The sequence below is a fragment of the Poecile atricapillus genome, chromosome Z, assembly GCF_030490865.1.
Source record: "Poecile atricapillus isolate bPoeAtr1 chromosome Z, bPoeAtr1.hap1, whole genome shotgun sequence".
Lineage (NCBI taxonomy): Eukaryota > Metazoa > Chordata > Aves > Passeriformes > Paridae > Poecile > Poecile atricapillus.
In genome coordinates this window covers 141,368,732-141,384,704 of record NC_081289.1, presented here as the reverse complement: position 1 = coordinate 141,384,704, position 15,973 = coordinate 141,368,732, and positions in this window count along the sequence as shown.

Here is a 15,973-nt window from a genome sequence, read left to right as displayed (position 1 = left end):
TTTTCATCTTGGCACTGCAATGATAGACTTCCATTCATCTTCTATATTACCTTTCCTGAAGCCTTTGACACAGACTGACACAATGCAAAATGCAAGAGATCTCGGAGCATACATTGGCAATTTCTGGGAAAGGCACTTGCTTGTCTTGGTTTGTTGTTTTAAATATATATTGAAAATGCCAAGCTGCGTGGTGCGTTGGAAATGTTGACGGGGATTCTCTGTTTATTATGATCATTACAAAGCAGCGCTCTCACATCCTGAGCAGGAGCGTGGGATGACTTCACCTTTTCTAAGGGCAATGGGGGAAAAAGTTTGCTGCAAATCCATGTTGGTATAAAGAGATAAAAGCAAGCCTTCATGGAGTGCTGCACATTGCAACAAACAAGCCACTGCCACATGGTGAGTCCAGTGGAAACACTGGGAAGTGCCTGCTTAAACTGCTGTGAAGTGACTGAATCATTTTGAGAAAAGGGAATGATTTCAATCAACCTTAGAGCAGGAAAATCAGGCACCCATTCACATGCAGTGACACTACGTGGAGCCGTCGGACAAACTTTTCTGGCTGCATTTGTCACCGTATTTTCTGCACAGCCGGTGTAGAAGGCAACAGAGGGACCCACAGTACAGAGGGTGCTGCTGTACAGTACACATTCCCTCTGCACTGTTTGTGCATGACAGTCTTGAAATCCATCCAAATGGAATGGAATTCAAACAGCTCTTGCTCTCACATCCTTTAGTAAAGCTAATGTACGAGATCCTGAAATCCCATGGACTGAAAAATCATTTTGATAGGAGTCAGAGTAAGTTTTCTGCACTTTCTGGGCATACATTAGCTGTGTACAAAAGCCACACAAGGTAGAACTGAAGGCCAACCACCATTACCTGCCTATCACTATGAAGTGGGACCAAAGCATCAAGTTAGGTTCATAACACACAACCTACCCCACTAAACAAAGAATCATAAAGAGTTATCTTGGTAGGGATACCTGTGGAACCTGTGTGATCTCTAGATCCCTGTGTATGTTGGAGTGAACTTTAAGCAGTCCACACAAGTCAATAAAGGCCACCTCCACCACAGGAAAAAAAAACCAAACAAACACTTGCTAATAGAGCACTTCAGAGCCAATTCTCTCCTACAGAGCATCATCTACCTTGTAACTGTTACGGACACAGGTTGAGGTGTGGGTGAAAAGAAGAGAAAGTTTATTTTTCCTCCCAGGATTTATAGGCTTCTGACCATGGCCAGGGATTGGATGGTCAGAATAACACTTTCTCACTGCACTGGCCATGAGAGATGCCCATCACAAGACGTGTAACAGAAAGAATGTACACATATCTATGTTTACAGTTACTGTCCTTGGAAAGTCCTTAGAAAACTATGTTAGCAAGCTCAGAAGCTGAGTTTTCAGGGTGACAGAGCACCACAGTTCACTTCCCTCAAAGATGAAACCAAGTGGGAGGAGCAGCATTCTGAGACCAGGTCTCTTGGCAATGCAGTCCAGGCTGTGCTTGTTTGGCCTTTCTGCCCTATACATTTCTCTTTTGTATCCTCACACAGTGCCATACGTTTCCCTGCTGCTCTGAAACACATGGTCTCTGTTTCATACTCCAAAAAGACACAGCTATAACGGACTGCAGTAGTATTTTAGATACACTGGTTGTGAAATGAACCAGAAATATACAAACACAGATTGTCTTAGAGCTGTACAGGAGAACAGTAGGGCCCAGAGAAGACCTCCAGATAGTGTGGGCATGGCATTTATCATGGGTGGAGGGATGCCTTTGTTTAGTGTACATATAAATCACCCTGAAGCACTTGAACTGGAAGCCAGAGACCACCTTGAGGTGCAGAACCACAGCAAAGTAGATGCAGACTATGAAAAGCCACAGATGGCTGGTCCAATAATGGAACCAGGAATGACATAGGGTCCACAACTTTACTAAATCAACAGCAGTGCTCCAGTATACATTCTATTCAGAAATTTAATCAAACTAAAACTTAAGCCAAATTTTTTTCTAGTCGACAACAAGTTTACTTTACTCTTTTCAACAGCTTTCCTTGTACTTGGAGACTGGCTACCAAGTTCCTCTCAAACATCTCTCTTTTTAAAGTCTAATAACTTCAGATATTGTTTTTTTCTTCATCGACCGTATTTTCTGTCTCTCTAATCCTTCTGGTTGCTATTCCTTGGACTCAGTCTAATTATCTTACAGTTTTCCTGAGCATTATATTTCATCATTGGATATAATGACAAAAAATAAAGAGCAACAGTGACTTTATATATCTTTCAGACTATATTGTTGTCTTGCGGTCTTGCTTTTGCACGAATGCATGAGGGCATGATTCTGTTCACACTTTACAATTTTAAGGTCTTGTAAAGCTAAGAATATTTATGTGTGAAAAGGTGTCTTACCCTTCAAGGACAGAAATTCTAAATTTACATTTGCTGAACATTCTGGTTAATTGGGAGAGTTTGATGGGTTGGCAAACAGTTACAAATAGTTCTCGCCTATAACAAGATTGTCCCAAGGCTAATAGGCTGACACATTATTTCACCTGTTATATTTTATAATATACATTATTTTCTTCAGTTACTATTGTTGTTTGTTCTGTATTAATTGACAAATAAAAAATTATATTTTACATAGAATGTAATTACAGAGAGATAGCTGCACCTAGAACTCAAAAACTAGAAAATGGGGGTTTACAGATGACAAAAAATAGCAGCTTCAACTAATTAAATATTCTACACATGAATGAAAAAATGTAAGGTACTTCTCATAAAGAACTAAAGAATTTTGAAGACTTTTTTGATCTTGGAAAAAATTAACTTTTGAAAGAGCTTGGTTTCACAGAATACTTTGGAGAGAAACTTTGGATCCCTTGGAACAGAGCTGAGGAAAAAAATCATGACTGGTTGGAATAATTTCAGAGAGTTCAATGAATCTCCGATGGGAGATCAGATTACTGTATAAATCAAAGACTGAAAAGTGAGACAAGAGTCCTAGAGAACTCTGACCTAAACTTAGAAAAATCCATTAAAATGTATCAAGTTAAACATAATAAGAAGACAAAAATTCAAGTTTTGGCAATAACAAAACAACATAAACTGTTGCCAATACTTGAAATACATAGAGAAAGGAGTGAGATATCCGCATAAGAGTCTGAGAAATGTGATGTGACTTTGTAAGAAGCATCATGAAAGACTGCAGAGACCAAAAATCATGAGTGCAACCTTTTGGAAGTAGTTGTTTTATTTATAAAGATCAAGATTGTTTTGCCTAAGTTCTCAGACAAAGACTGAAAATACCTGAAAGGAAGACAGAATTTTATGTTGTGCAAGGAGCTCTTGGGAATGGAGGGCTCTGAACAGAAAATGAACTCTTGTTTATATGATTTTTAGGTTAATAGACCTACTGAAGTAGTGACAAAGGATTTTGTAAGAAAATTGGTCACACTGAGTATCAATAAGTGGAATTTACATTTTCTCTGGAGAATATTTTCTGGAGTTACGTTAAGTGAAATAGATGTGAAAATTTAGTAGTACTTCAGAAATAAAGATCTTTGGTAATGACATGGCTTGAGTGGGAAGCACTTGGATAAGCACGAATGAGGGATGTATCTGGGATATGAAAAATTAGCAAAGGAGACATCTGGCCTGAGAGTGCAAAGGAAGGAATATCAGTCCCACATGAATACAGGGAAGATGACTACACTGCAGTTCAGTGTGACTGTGGTTTGAACAGGTGGCAAAACATAGCAGAAACACCGTGATGATGCAAGGGTTTCCTCCAATTCTCAGCTATGTTTTGTGACCTACACCAAAAACTCTGCCAAGACAAAACCTACTGACTGTACTCAGTCATAGTCATTCAAGCCACTGAGGGGATTCCATATTCCAGGCACTCTGGGTGAATCATGTACAGATAACTCACCCTATCCTACTAGTCTGTTGGCTTATGCTGTTCAAAGCCATGTTTTGGGCTTTGGAAGAGTTTGGTGAGATGTCCTTGGAATACATGAAATTTTACTTAATCTTCACTTATATAGTTCACTTGTATTACAGTTGATTAATTTTTGATTAAATATGAATACATCTTCCCTATATTGTTGCAGTAATATATGAACTGGCAATTGTGCCCTACTTTGATATGTACCTTAAAAATCAGTCAAAACACAAGAAAGAAAAGGCATTTTATGCCATTACTGGACTTAATTTCTACATGGACAGAAAATTTGCTAAGTTTAAAGATGATGAAACTTAAAGTCTGCCTGAATTTGGTCAGTGACTTCAAAAAGAAAAATCATATGATGTTTGTATTTCCATACCATACATCCTCAGCATTTCTTTTCTTAATTTCTGTGGTACATAGATGCTAATTCTATTATCTGTCTCATCATCTGACTGTCTTCTCCAAATGTGATTTTTCCTAGTTGCTGAGACATCACTCAGTGATTGCTTATATCACAGTTATTTAATTCACATAGTGTCTGAGAAACCCCAAATTTCACTAAGCCTACTTGTTTCCGACAACTGCTGAGCTCAGTGATGTTCTCAGCAGACCTGGTGCTCTGATTATTCAGGTCAAGAACCTGGATGAATCATCCTGTGGTGTATTTCCATCTCTCTACATGTGCTTTCTTTTTATGGGGATTTCAAAGAAAAGAGAAGGTTGTCAATGTATAGCTGGGATATACTCCAAGCTGTAAGAGGAACCACTTGTGTAGCTCAGTCAGTCTTGCCTTCTATTGACAACTTTTCTCCTAATCTAATCTTTAAAAATAAAAAAAAATTAATTATAATAATAAAAAATACATGTTATATAAAGAACTGATGAAAAATATGAGAGAAAGCTTTTAGGATGTCTGTTGAAGTTGATATAGTGATTTATGACACACACATATACACACTGCATACTAGACCTAAAAACTTATTTCATGTTGACCAGTGATCTAACGCTGCAGGTTAAAACAAAACCACTTCTTTCCTACTTTTAGTTTTAAAGAATAAATAGTGGCTTTGGTTTTACATTGAGTTATCTGTTCTGGTATCTATAGCCCTGTTCTTTTGTTCATGCCTAGTTCAGACAAATGCTGACTTGGCTGGCACTAAAACCATGATGTAGGTTCTGCATGCAGGTCACAGACAGCTGTGCTGTGTATGGAAGGACCAAGGTACTGTTTGTAGACAGAGGATGGCCTTTGTGGGTCATTCATCTACTTTGTTAAATATGTTCCTGCTTACAGAACAAAAAGTTCAGTTCTCCCATCTCTTTGTTGTAAAGAGAATATATATATTTATTTTTTTTTTCTTAGATTCCATGGTTAAATATGCTGTTAAACACAGAGAATAGTCTAAAGAGATGGGCACATATACACATAGACATGTATGTAAAAATATGTGTATTACACTAATTGTATGCTTTATTTTCCTATTAATCAACTGTGGAGGAGCTCTGAGAAGAATTACTTTGAATATTAGGTGTTTTTTAAACTTCAGCTTGCTGGAAAGCATCACCAAAACATGCCTAAAAGCATGTCTTGTAAGATTAGAGTGATTTTGTGTCCCTGGGTCCTTTCTGGAATATGAAGAAAGCGCTTTGTGAGTCAGAAGTCTAGACTGTTCTTTTTTCTGGTACCAAAGCTAATAGAATAATTTTCTCATACTTTATCACCAACTTCTTTTAGCATTTCCTTCTATTAAGAACTTCTATTACCATAGCCAGCATCTGATCTCTACTTTAATAATTTTGCATCACCTTGGTACCCTATATAGTGCGCTACAATAATTGGAAGAAAGAAGCAGAGAACATTCCCTGATTAATGAGTTTCCATTGCCATTGCAAGCTACAAAATGTTTTTAGGCTGGCCTTTTTTTAACCTGTGTCAGAAAAAGACATAGGAATACGGCAGAAGTTGACCAGACACCACAGAAACAGGACAATTCTCCTTTCTCATGAGTTGGGAAAGAGAATAGCCATAGGATCTGATGCCTTCCTGTGTGGTGGTTTCATTTCATAACCATGCAGAAAAGAACAATTTTGTGTAGTGGTTTAGGTTTGCCAATTTGAGTTTCCTGGCCAGTGCACCAAATAATGGTGGGTTTAGTGCTGGCTAAGATCACCAGTGCACGTACTAGAAGTATGTACTCATTTCTTGCTGTGCAATAGGAATTAGGAGGAGGACAAAGCAGGTTCAAAACTTAAAAGGTATAAAGAAAATTTTATTAACATAACTAAAAGAATAATAACAATCAGAATAAAACCTTCAGAACACATCTTGTCCCCTTCCCATAAACTCTTTTCCTTCCCTCTGACAACGAAGAGACAAAACCTGGGATTTTCAATCAGTTACCACCACTGCAATAGTCTTTCATCAGTTCTTGTAGGGAGAGGAACTTCTCTCCCCATGCCATGGAGACTTCTCCACAAGACACTGCTCTCTTGTGGCTTCAATGTCATGGTGAATCAGCCACCCAGGAAAGAAAAATCTGTTTGCCATGTGAAAGTCCCTCCCATGCCTTGCAGCTTTCCCAAATCTGCTTTCATGGGCCATGTCAACTTATGGGGTACAGTTTTAACAATGAGCTGTTCTAGCATAAAAAAATGAAAAGTTCTCTATTTCTATCTCTGGGAACAGAGGCTTTTCTTCTTCTGTCCCCGGGGCAAAATTTCTCATCTCTCTGTTCAAGTTTCTCATTGGATTACAGCTTTCAGATCCACACGCTCCAGCATGAGTACCCTTTTCTCATGGGCTGCAGGTGGATGCTGCATCCCCCCATGCACTTCATGAATTACAGGGGAAAAACAGTCTAATATATCAAAAATATATCTTCTCCATAGAATTACAAAGAGAATTTCAACCCAAGACCAAGGCATCCCCTCAATACCCTCCTAACTAGAATTTGACTCCTTCTTTACTGATCTCAGTGTCCTGTGTTATTTTCCTTATGTTTCTTCACACTTTCCTTTTCCTGATTCAGGAGAGAATTGGTGTTCATAGGTTCATTTGTTCTCAAGCTTTATAAGTTGAAACAGTTTTTACAGAGTTCTGCAGTGCTGAAAGGTTGATCTCATCCAGGCTGTGCATCAGGGAGATCCCTTGCCATGCCTCTTGCTGCTGGTCATGACGTCTCTGCAACACTGTGTGAGCCGTGCCAGCCGCCAGCTCCACTCAGTGCTTTTCCTCATGCAGATCACCGAAAAAAGAAAAGCTGCTGCTGTTGTTTTTGTCCTTCTCTCTGCAGCACAGCTGGCTCAAAGCAGCTAAACAAACAAAGTTCATTGTGAGCCATGCCGAGGCAGCCATGGCCATGTGCTGCTGTCCCGGTTGTGCCGATTTTTCAGCCCCGCAGTCCCGGCCGTGTGGCCGCTCCTGGACCAGGCTGATGGTGGCCACTCCTGGCCCTTGGCCACTCCTGGCCTCGGGGCCACTCCTGGCCTCGGGGCCACTCCCAGCACCAATGGAGCCTTTGGCTGGCACGGCCTGGCGGTGCTGCTGGAAAAAGGGCTGGTGGACTCTGCTGGGAAGCTGGGAAGGGGCCCCAGCTGCCTGCTGGGACAGGGCCCGATGGGCTCCCCGGTGAGGGGCTCAGCAGCCCCGCTCACCTCCCCTCAGGGACACAAAATCTCAGCTGGGCCACCTGGGGCTGGCCTGGCTCAGCCGCACAGGCCACACGGGCCCAGCCTGACCAGCTCCCAGACACCTCTTCAAACGCCAGAAGCCAAGAGAGAGATTTCCCAGACTTGCCTGTCTTTAAAATGTGAATCTCACACAGGTGGATCTAGCTTTTTAATGGTCCAATAAGTTGTCAATTCTCAGAGCTAGCCAGATATTGTTTTTTTTAGGCATAGAGGAAACTTTTAGCAGCCCTTTCCAGAAAAATAATTTCCTGATGGCTTCTTCTCTTCTCACCAAACGTCAATTAATGCAAAACCAGCACATCCTGCTGTTGGGAAATCCATCTGTTATTCCAGAACAGATATAAACCAGTGTGAATTTAGTCCAGTTGACCCTTACTCAGCTTTGCCCAGTATTCAGGAACTAAGTGATACAATAGAAAATTAGACCTCTTCTCCTTTTACAAAGAAAAGTCAAGTCTTGGTCTATATTGCATCAAAACTATAAAAAGTGAGTTGCTCCTTACTATTGACACGACTGCAAAGCAGAGCTAGAGTGACGCACATTGTAATGGAAGAGCTGATTTCCCCTTCGTCTATGATCATAGGAGTCTGTCAAATAATACATGTGAAAGTGTACTTGTGTTCTTTCGAGACAAAAAAGAAGGAGGTGGGGGAAGGAGTCCTGCAGCAAACCACAGGCCCAAGGGGTAAAGAAAGTAACCAAACACAGAGCAAGATCAAAGGATACCTTGGAAGGACCAACAGAACCTGCACTCCAAGCATTCAAGAAATTGAAGCTGACACAAAGTCAGTTAAATAAAGTGCAGAGCTCATCTGCTGTCGGCAGCAAAGGGTACTCGCTGCTGTATTTCCACTTGTAAATAAATCTGTGTGCGTAACACAGAAATAGAAAAAAACCACAAAGAGCATCCTGTCACTATAAATAAAGCTCACTGCTTCACACAAGGGGCTGCTTGTATCATGGAAACTCTCAGGTCAGCTTCAGCTAATGCACCAATGTAGTATGTTAAAACAGCAGAAAGAGGACATATTAACATGGCAGGGAAGGTATAAATTCCATTGCCAGCAAAAATATCTCCAGCATATTTAAATAAAACTTCATTACTTCTCAGATTTGTCAAATTTTCCTAAGTACTCCACTCTAGTAGAAGTTATCAAGAGCAGTGGAAAAGGGGAAGTTAATCAATGTTTTTATATTTTAGAACTCTTGATAATTGCATTAAAGCTCATATTTGTGCTTTTCTCTGTGTGCAAGGTGTGAAGAAGGAAGAAATCTCTATCTTGCTGAAAACATGACATTTTGGGGGAAAGATTCCAAGTTTGACTAGGAAAGAAAGTGACAACAAATTATAAGGTGACTCAGGAAATGTGGAAACACACAGCGTCTAGAGCTCCCTTCAAGAATTGTTTTAGTGTTAATTGCTGTTAAAAATCAAAAGTTCTCACAGTTGTTAATAATGGAAAACTCACTCATCCCACATTAATTTTCCACGTGCTTTATATCAAAAAGCCAAGCTTATGGTTCTAATATTCTTTTTCTCTTTTTTTGGTTGCCTCATTCAGTAAGGAGAAGATCCATCTCACTTAAAGTTAATTCTTTATGCATAAAGTGGTCCTATTAAATACGGCTGGTAAAGATTACAGTGCAGCCCAGGTGAGAAAATGCATATTTTGAGTTTAAGATGAAAAGAAGCACTTTGCAGTGAGACATGATGATTATCTTCATAAAAAGAATCTATAGAGTTTCTTCAGGTATAGGCACATATATTTAATGAGATAATTCCTATTCTTTCTTACTCAGAGCTGGCCACTGAGAATTCTTCTGTATGGAGACAGTCATCCTCTGGAGGTGAATGGATTCATATCTGCTAACTAGAAAAAAATTGCCTGATTAGAAGTTAAGACTTATAATCATCCTACAATGGTTTGGTTTGGAAGGTATCTTGGGTTGGTGTCTTAGTTTGAAAGACAGGTGTCTGCTAGGGAGGGCATGAGCCTCCCTTGGAATGAAAAATGTAATTTTTTTACATTTACATTTACATTACTCCCTTCTAATTATTATAATTTTGAAATCAAGGGGCTCTCAGGCAGAGATCTGGGGATATGAATAACAGTTCTTTACTAGTATGTATAACAAGGCAAACAAGCAAACTATGGCAGTAATAACAAAACAGAACCAGGGACCCCGTGACAGCTTTCTTGGCAAGATGGAAAAGGCTGGAGGAGAGGCTTTGCCCCACAAACCCCCTGTGGGCAGTCATCCCGGTGCTCCTGCAGGGCTCTGAGGAACAGCCAGCTGGAACAGCAGGGATGAACAGAGATCCCGGGCCAGTGGACGAGATGTACAAGAAGCTCCATGGAGAAAGAAAGGAGAAGGAGGGGAAGGGGAAGGGGAAGGGGAAGGGGAAGGGGAAGGGGAAGGGGAAGGGGAAGGGGAAGGGGAAGGGGAAGGAGAAGAAGGGGAAAGGAGAAGGAGAAGGAGAAGGAGAAGGAGAAGGAGAAGGAGAAGGAGAAGGAGAAGGAGAAGGAGAAGGAGAAGGAGAAGGAGAAGGAGAAGGAGAAGGAGAAGGAGAAGGAGAAGGAGAAGGAGAAGGAGAAGGAGAAGGAGAAGGAGAAGGAGAAGGAGAAGGAGAAGGAGAAGGAGAAGGAGAAGGAGAAGGAGAAGGAGAAACAGCTCCATCTGGGTGACTCCCCTGTCTCATGGGTTATAGCAAATGCCTTCCTCAAAGCAACAACAGCTCTGAGTGTGTCTTGCTCTGAAGCAGAAGAAGCGAGCCAGCCTGCAGCTGCCCTGGCCCTCCCTTTTACCTGCCCCCCTTCCCCCTGGGCCCAGACAAACCCCTTGTTTTCTCAAGCACCCAATAAGTACCAGCAGTCAGGTTTCCCTGCCAATAATGGGGAAAATTTTCTAGGTGAGAAGGAACAAAAGGAAGGACACCTAACCCCCAACAGCTGGAATGAAAGATGTAATCAAAAGTATGTATTGTGTTACTAGCTGTTAAAACCACTCAGGGGCACTGTTCTTTATCTCTTCCATGACACATCCCTCATAATTGTGGAATATCTTCTGTTAATGGGCCATTGAGTCTCACTGCAGGACTGATAAAATTACATCACCCCATTGGGAGATGCTCCACCCAGGGGGAGGAGCCAAGCATTCCCAACTAGATATGATGGGACAGTCGGAACACCACAGGCAGCCTTTCTCCATGGGACTCCCAGAGGAAAACAGGACCCCACTGGACCTTCAGAAGAAAACTGTACCCTTCTACAGGATCATTGCTTCAACAGAACCACATCTGTCACTCCAGGAGGGCTGCAGCCAACACTTAATTGGACTGCTACCAACACCCTGACCAACAGGGTGTCAGGGTGTATCCTGACTCTGTTAGTAGTGGGGTTTTTTGTTTTGCTTTGTTTTTTTTACTATTGCATTTTTATTTTAATTTCCTATTAAAGAACTGTTGTTTCTATTCCCATATCTTTGCCTGAGATCCCCTTGATTTCAGGTTTATAATAATTTGGGAGTGTGGGGGATGGTGGGGTGGTTACATTTTTCCCTTTCAAGGGAGATTTCTGCCTTCCCTACCAGACACTTTTTTTTTCAAACCAAGACAGAAGGGAACTTAGAGATCATCCAGTTGCAAACCCCCTGGTATGGGCAGGAACACCTTTCACTAGACCAGGTTGCTCCAAACCCCCTCCAACCTGCCCTTGAACACTTTCAGGGACAGGACCTGAGCACCATAGGTCAGTATCCTAAGTTTGAGGTGAAATATTCCCTCGTTAACCAGTTTCTTTAACCCGAGAGAAACTTTCAAAGTTTTAAGGAAGTTTTTCAAAGGTTTTTCTCTAGCTTCATGCAAGGTTGAGCTCAATTTGGTCTAGACTTTGAGACAAGAGGTTGTGTACTGTCTATGTAAGCCAGATGTACTACTCAGGTTATCTAGAATGAAATAGATCAGTTGCAACTGGTCACAATCAAAGATAAAGGTCAATGCCAAACTACCCAGTGAAGACAGCTTTCTTCTGACAGTTTTTTTTTTCATTTGCTTCTTTTCCTGCTTCCATAAAAAAAGTGAAGAGTTTTGGGAGTAAACAGACTTCTTCGCTTGGCTGCAGACCAAAAGAGAGTATACAAAACAGGGCTTACAGGCTATTAAGATGATAATTGCTTATAGAACTGCTAAAGCATGACATCACTTCAGACTAGTTCACCTGAGAAATTCAACTTCAGAAGCCTCAAGAGTGACTGAAATAAATTAGGAGATCTGAAAGATTCAGAATTGCATCAAGCCTAGATGAGCAAGAGGAAGTGAATCAGATAAATACATTAATACACACATGGTGACAGATGAGGCAGATGACATTTTATGCTCCTTTAAACTGACTGATGAAGATGAGAAAAATTAGAAATAGCTGTGGACAAGTTCAAGAATGTCTTCTAGCACACACTAAAAGGGAATCTTAAGGAGAGGCTATCAAGCATAGGCATAGTAAGAAGAAAAGTGTCCGTACAAAAGAAATACTGTGGTGCCTTTGAAAGTTTTAGTGGGACATGTGAAGCTCTGCAAGATGAAATGAGGCCTGGGAATTACATGGAATATCTAACAAGAAGGCTAAAGATAAGGACTTTTCAGCAAAGGGAATTATATTTGTACTTTAACATAACAATGCTTTGTAAAAAGAGTTTGTGAGAAGTTGTCAGAGTAAAACAATCTGCAAGGGAAAATGGCAAGATAGTTCAATTGAAGTCCTTGACCCAATCTGAAAAAGAACCACATAAAGCAGTATTATGAGAGGAAGTATGACATTATTTGTCCTAGGATCTAACAAAGGCTTAGAAATATTGCATGGGAAAAAAAAAAAAGACCTTATTGGAAGGTCATTTTTATTACCATTTGGCCAGCTTTAGAAATGGGTATGGAGGCACAGAGTGTTCTAGTGACTTTTGTCAATCAGGCTGAATGTGGAATCCAGATGGCATTTCATTCATAATCAAGTTGTGGCATTTTGGCTCTATTCCTGAATTATCCAAAGTTATGACTTTCTGCTGCACATCAGCAGAAGAAAAACATCTCCCAAAAAAGGAGAGCAAATATGTAAGGACAAAAAAATTTACTTTGTTCAAAATGTTTGCCTCAGTGGAATTTCTTTCTAAGGAAAGTAAAGGAATTGTGCTTATATCTGTTGCCGTGTTAATTTCAGTATAGTGGCAGTTAATCCAATAGGCTTTGAATAAGTCCCTGTAATGTTTTCCTGCTGAAACATTTGGATTATTTCTAAGAAAATTCTGATATGGCTTTTCTTCGGCTTTTCCATGAACAGCTTAATGGGTTGGTTTCTGTACATTTGGAATACAGGCATTCAGGTGAATCAGGATCTCTCCGTGTCTGGAGAGGTGGATTAATAGAATTCAGTGCTGTCCACAAAGATTAAACCAGATCATGTGTAGTGACAGCAAAATAAATACCATATAACAGCAGTTGCAGCAGACGAGACATGGCCTATCTGTCTAGTCAAGCAGGAGAAAAGACACTGCAGCATCATGTCAAGGAAGCAAGCTCAAGGCATCAATTTAGGGGAAAAAAAAATACCCAACAAGGAGCGGGTGCCTTTTGAAATGTTGTGTCACTTTGTCTTCATTTTGCTTTTTGAATTAAGAGACTTATTCTAAAAATGGGCCTGTTCTAAAATGAGCTCTGGAAACAACCTGCCCCACAGCCTAAAGCAGTGTTTTCTTTGTTCTGCAGAGTACATAACTTTTTTTTTTTCTTTCTTTTTTTAATTTTATATTCATTCTATAGATTTGCCTGATTAGTACCCAAAGAATGATAGTAAAACTGATCTTCATCTGCATTTTATGAAATCATGACAGCTTGATATTACTGCAATGGGACATTTCGTAGGGTACTGTGGGGGCACTGTTTATACCACTGACACAGAATAATGTAGTGTTGTTAGCTGAGCAGATCATCAAATTCAGGTAATTATCACTGCCACATGCTTTCCTGAAGATAAAAATATTAAACAGCATAATTTAAAATGCTGGCATGCTTCTGATTATGTCTTTTTAAAACAGCATCTGATTTTCAGATTAATTGCATGAGAATTATGAAAGTATGGAAAAGTTCAGTTCCTGGGTAAGTTAAAAAAAAAAAAATAAAGGAAAATAAATTGTGAGCAGAAGAATAGTTCTTATGTTATTTTATTAAAAATAAAAAAAAAATATAAGGATCACCTATTCTTCCCAACCATATGGTGTGCAAAAGCATTAATTATGGTAAAGCTTTACTTATATTTAATGTCTTTTCATTTTGACTTTAAAGAGAGTCAGTAAAAACCATTTAAAAAGAAAAAACTTTGTAAAAAATAGTCTAAGGTTTTAGTACTGTATTTTCTGTTCCCTATTTATACTGAATTTCTTTCCTAAATTTTTCTCAACTTTGTAAATAATTTTGGACTTCATAAACCAGTATTTTTTTTAGAATTTTATTATTAACCAGAAATAAAACAAACACTTCTGTATCCAAAATTCTATAGAAAAGGTGGGGGAAATGGTGTACCAAGAAATCTTAAAGCAGACATATTTTAGCTACTCAAATAGTGATTTAAATATCTAAATTTATGCATGAATGCATGAAAATCCTGAATGTAATCTTCTAAAGTTTTAGTCTGCTAATATTTAAATCCAGATTAAGGAAATTTGTTGGTCTAAATATAACTGGAGTTGCCATATGTCATGTTGCAATATGTATGCATATTTCATATTTTGTTTATCTTTTACATTAACTTTGAAACTTATTCTAGATAGAGTGGGGATCACCGGTTAAAATATTCTCAGATAGGATGACAAAAGCTCACATGTGTTTTTAAAAATAATTTTGACAACTTTTATGGCTAAATTTAAATTTTCTATGCTTTGTAGCTGTTCATAGATGGTTTTTTCATGTCTCTATCTGTGCAAGTGTATGCTTATTGCTATGATGGAGTCTCTCTGAGACCGATTGTAGGTTCTTCCAAAATGAAATTACTTGCTTAGCTAAGATATCTTCAAATTTAGTAGTTGCAGCTAAAAAAAAAAAAAAAAAAAAGGATCATCTTCACCCAGAGTGCTTAAGCATACTGTGATCTGGATGCATAAAAAATACATGAATTTCTATAAGGTGAGGTTTAGGTTGGATACTAGGAAAAGGTTCTTCCCTCATAGGGTGTTTGGGCACTGGAACAGCTCCCCAGGGCAGTGGTCACAGCATCAGGCCTGACAGAGTTCAAAGAGTGCTTGGACAACTCTCTCAGGCACATGATGGGTTTGTTGTAGCTGTCCTGTGCATGGCCAGGACTTTGATGATTCCTCCTGGTCTCTTCTAACATAGAATATTCTATGATTCTATGACAAAAAAGGTCAAAAGGAAAGCAAAATATTTTGTTGACATGAAGAGTCGGCTAGTTGGGATAGGTAGGAAGAAAACAATTTATATGGGCTTTGGTGTGAGAGAGAATTTTAATCTACTAGAACATAAAACATCCTGCAGGATATCATGAGGATGGAGAGGCTGTTGGAACAGGGCATGAAATCTGGCTTTGAGTATGGGACTCTGAGACAAACATGGGACTCTGGTACAAACAGATTTTAAATGTGAAAAGAACAGAGACAAAAGAAGCAGGCTGAAATTCACTGGGTAATTACAGCTTGGTTTTGAGCCATGTAGATGGTGAGAGGCTTTCATGGCCCAGTCAGGATCCTCATCTGACCCCTGCCCATAACTCCAGAGACACATTTCAGCTCATCTTTGGCCACCAGTAGCTGTGCTGGTTTATCCACACCTCCTGGCTCATCCTCCTTCTTACAGCAGATGAGGTGGAGCTGCATAAGAAGCTTTCAGAAATGGTTGTGACCATCCTTAAAGGACTTAGAGGAAAGACTGGGCCACATTATTTTCATAAAAAAAACACCCACAAAATTAGATAGCATTTCTCAACTTAGTGCTTTGTGCCTCAATATCCCCACCTACAGAGTAAATTTTTAGGCTTGTGAATTTAAATATATTCATGCCTACAAAACAGACAGATGGTATATTGTTGAGAACTGCTGAAAAGCTTGGGAAGAAATAAATGAATCTGTCTTCAAAATAAAAGTTGAATAATATGTAATAAGCATATGAGACTCTTTCCTTTATGAATTAAAAAGAAAGCATTTAATAAGTGCTCTCTAAGCAGGTAATCTCCTTTTGGAAATGAAAAATGCAGTGGAAAATAATTAATGACATACTAAAATGGACAGAATTAAGGAAGTGTGTTGCCTTAATTTCTTTTCTTGTGTGTGTAT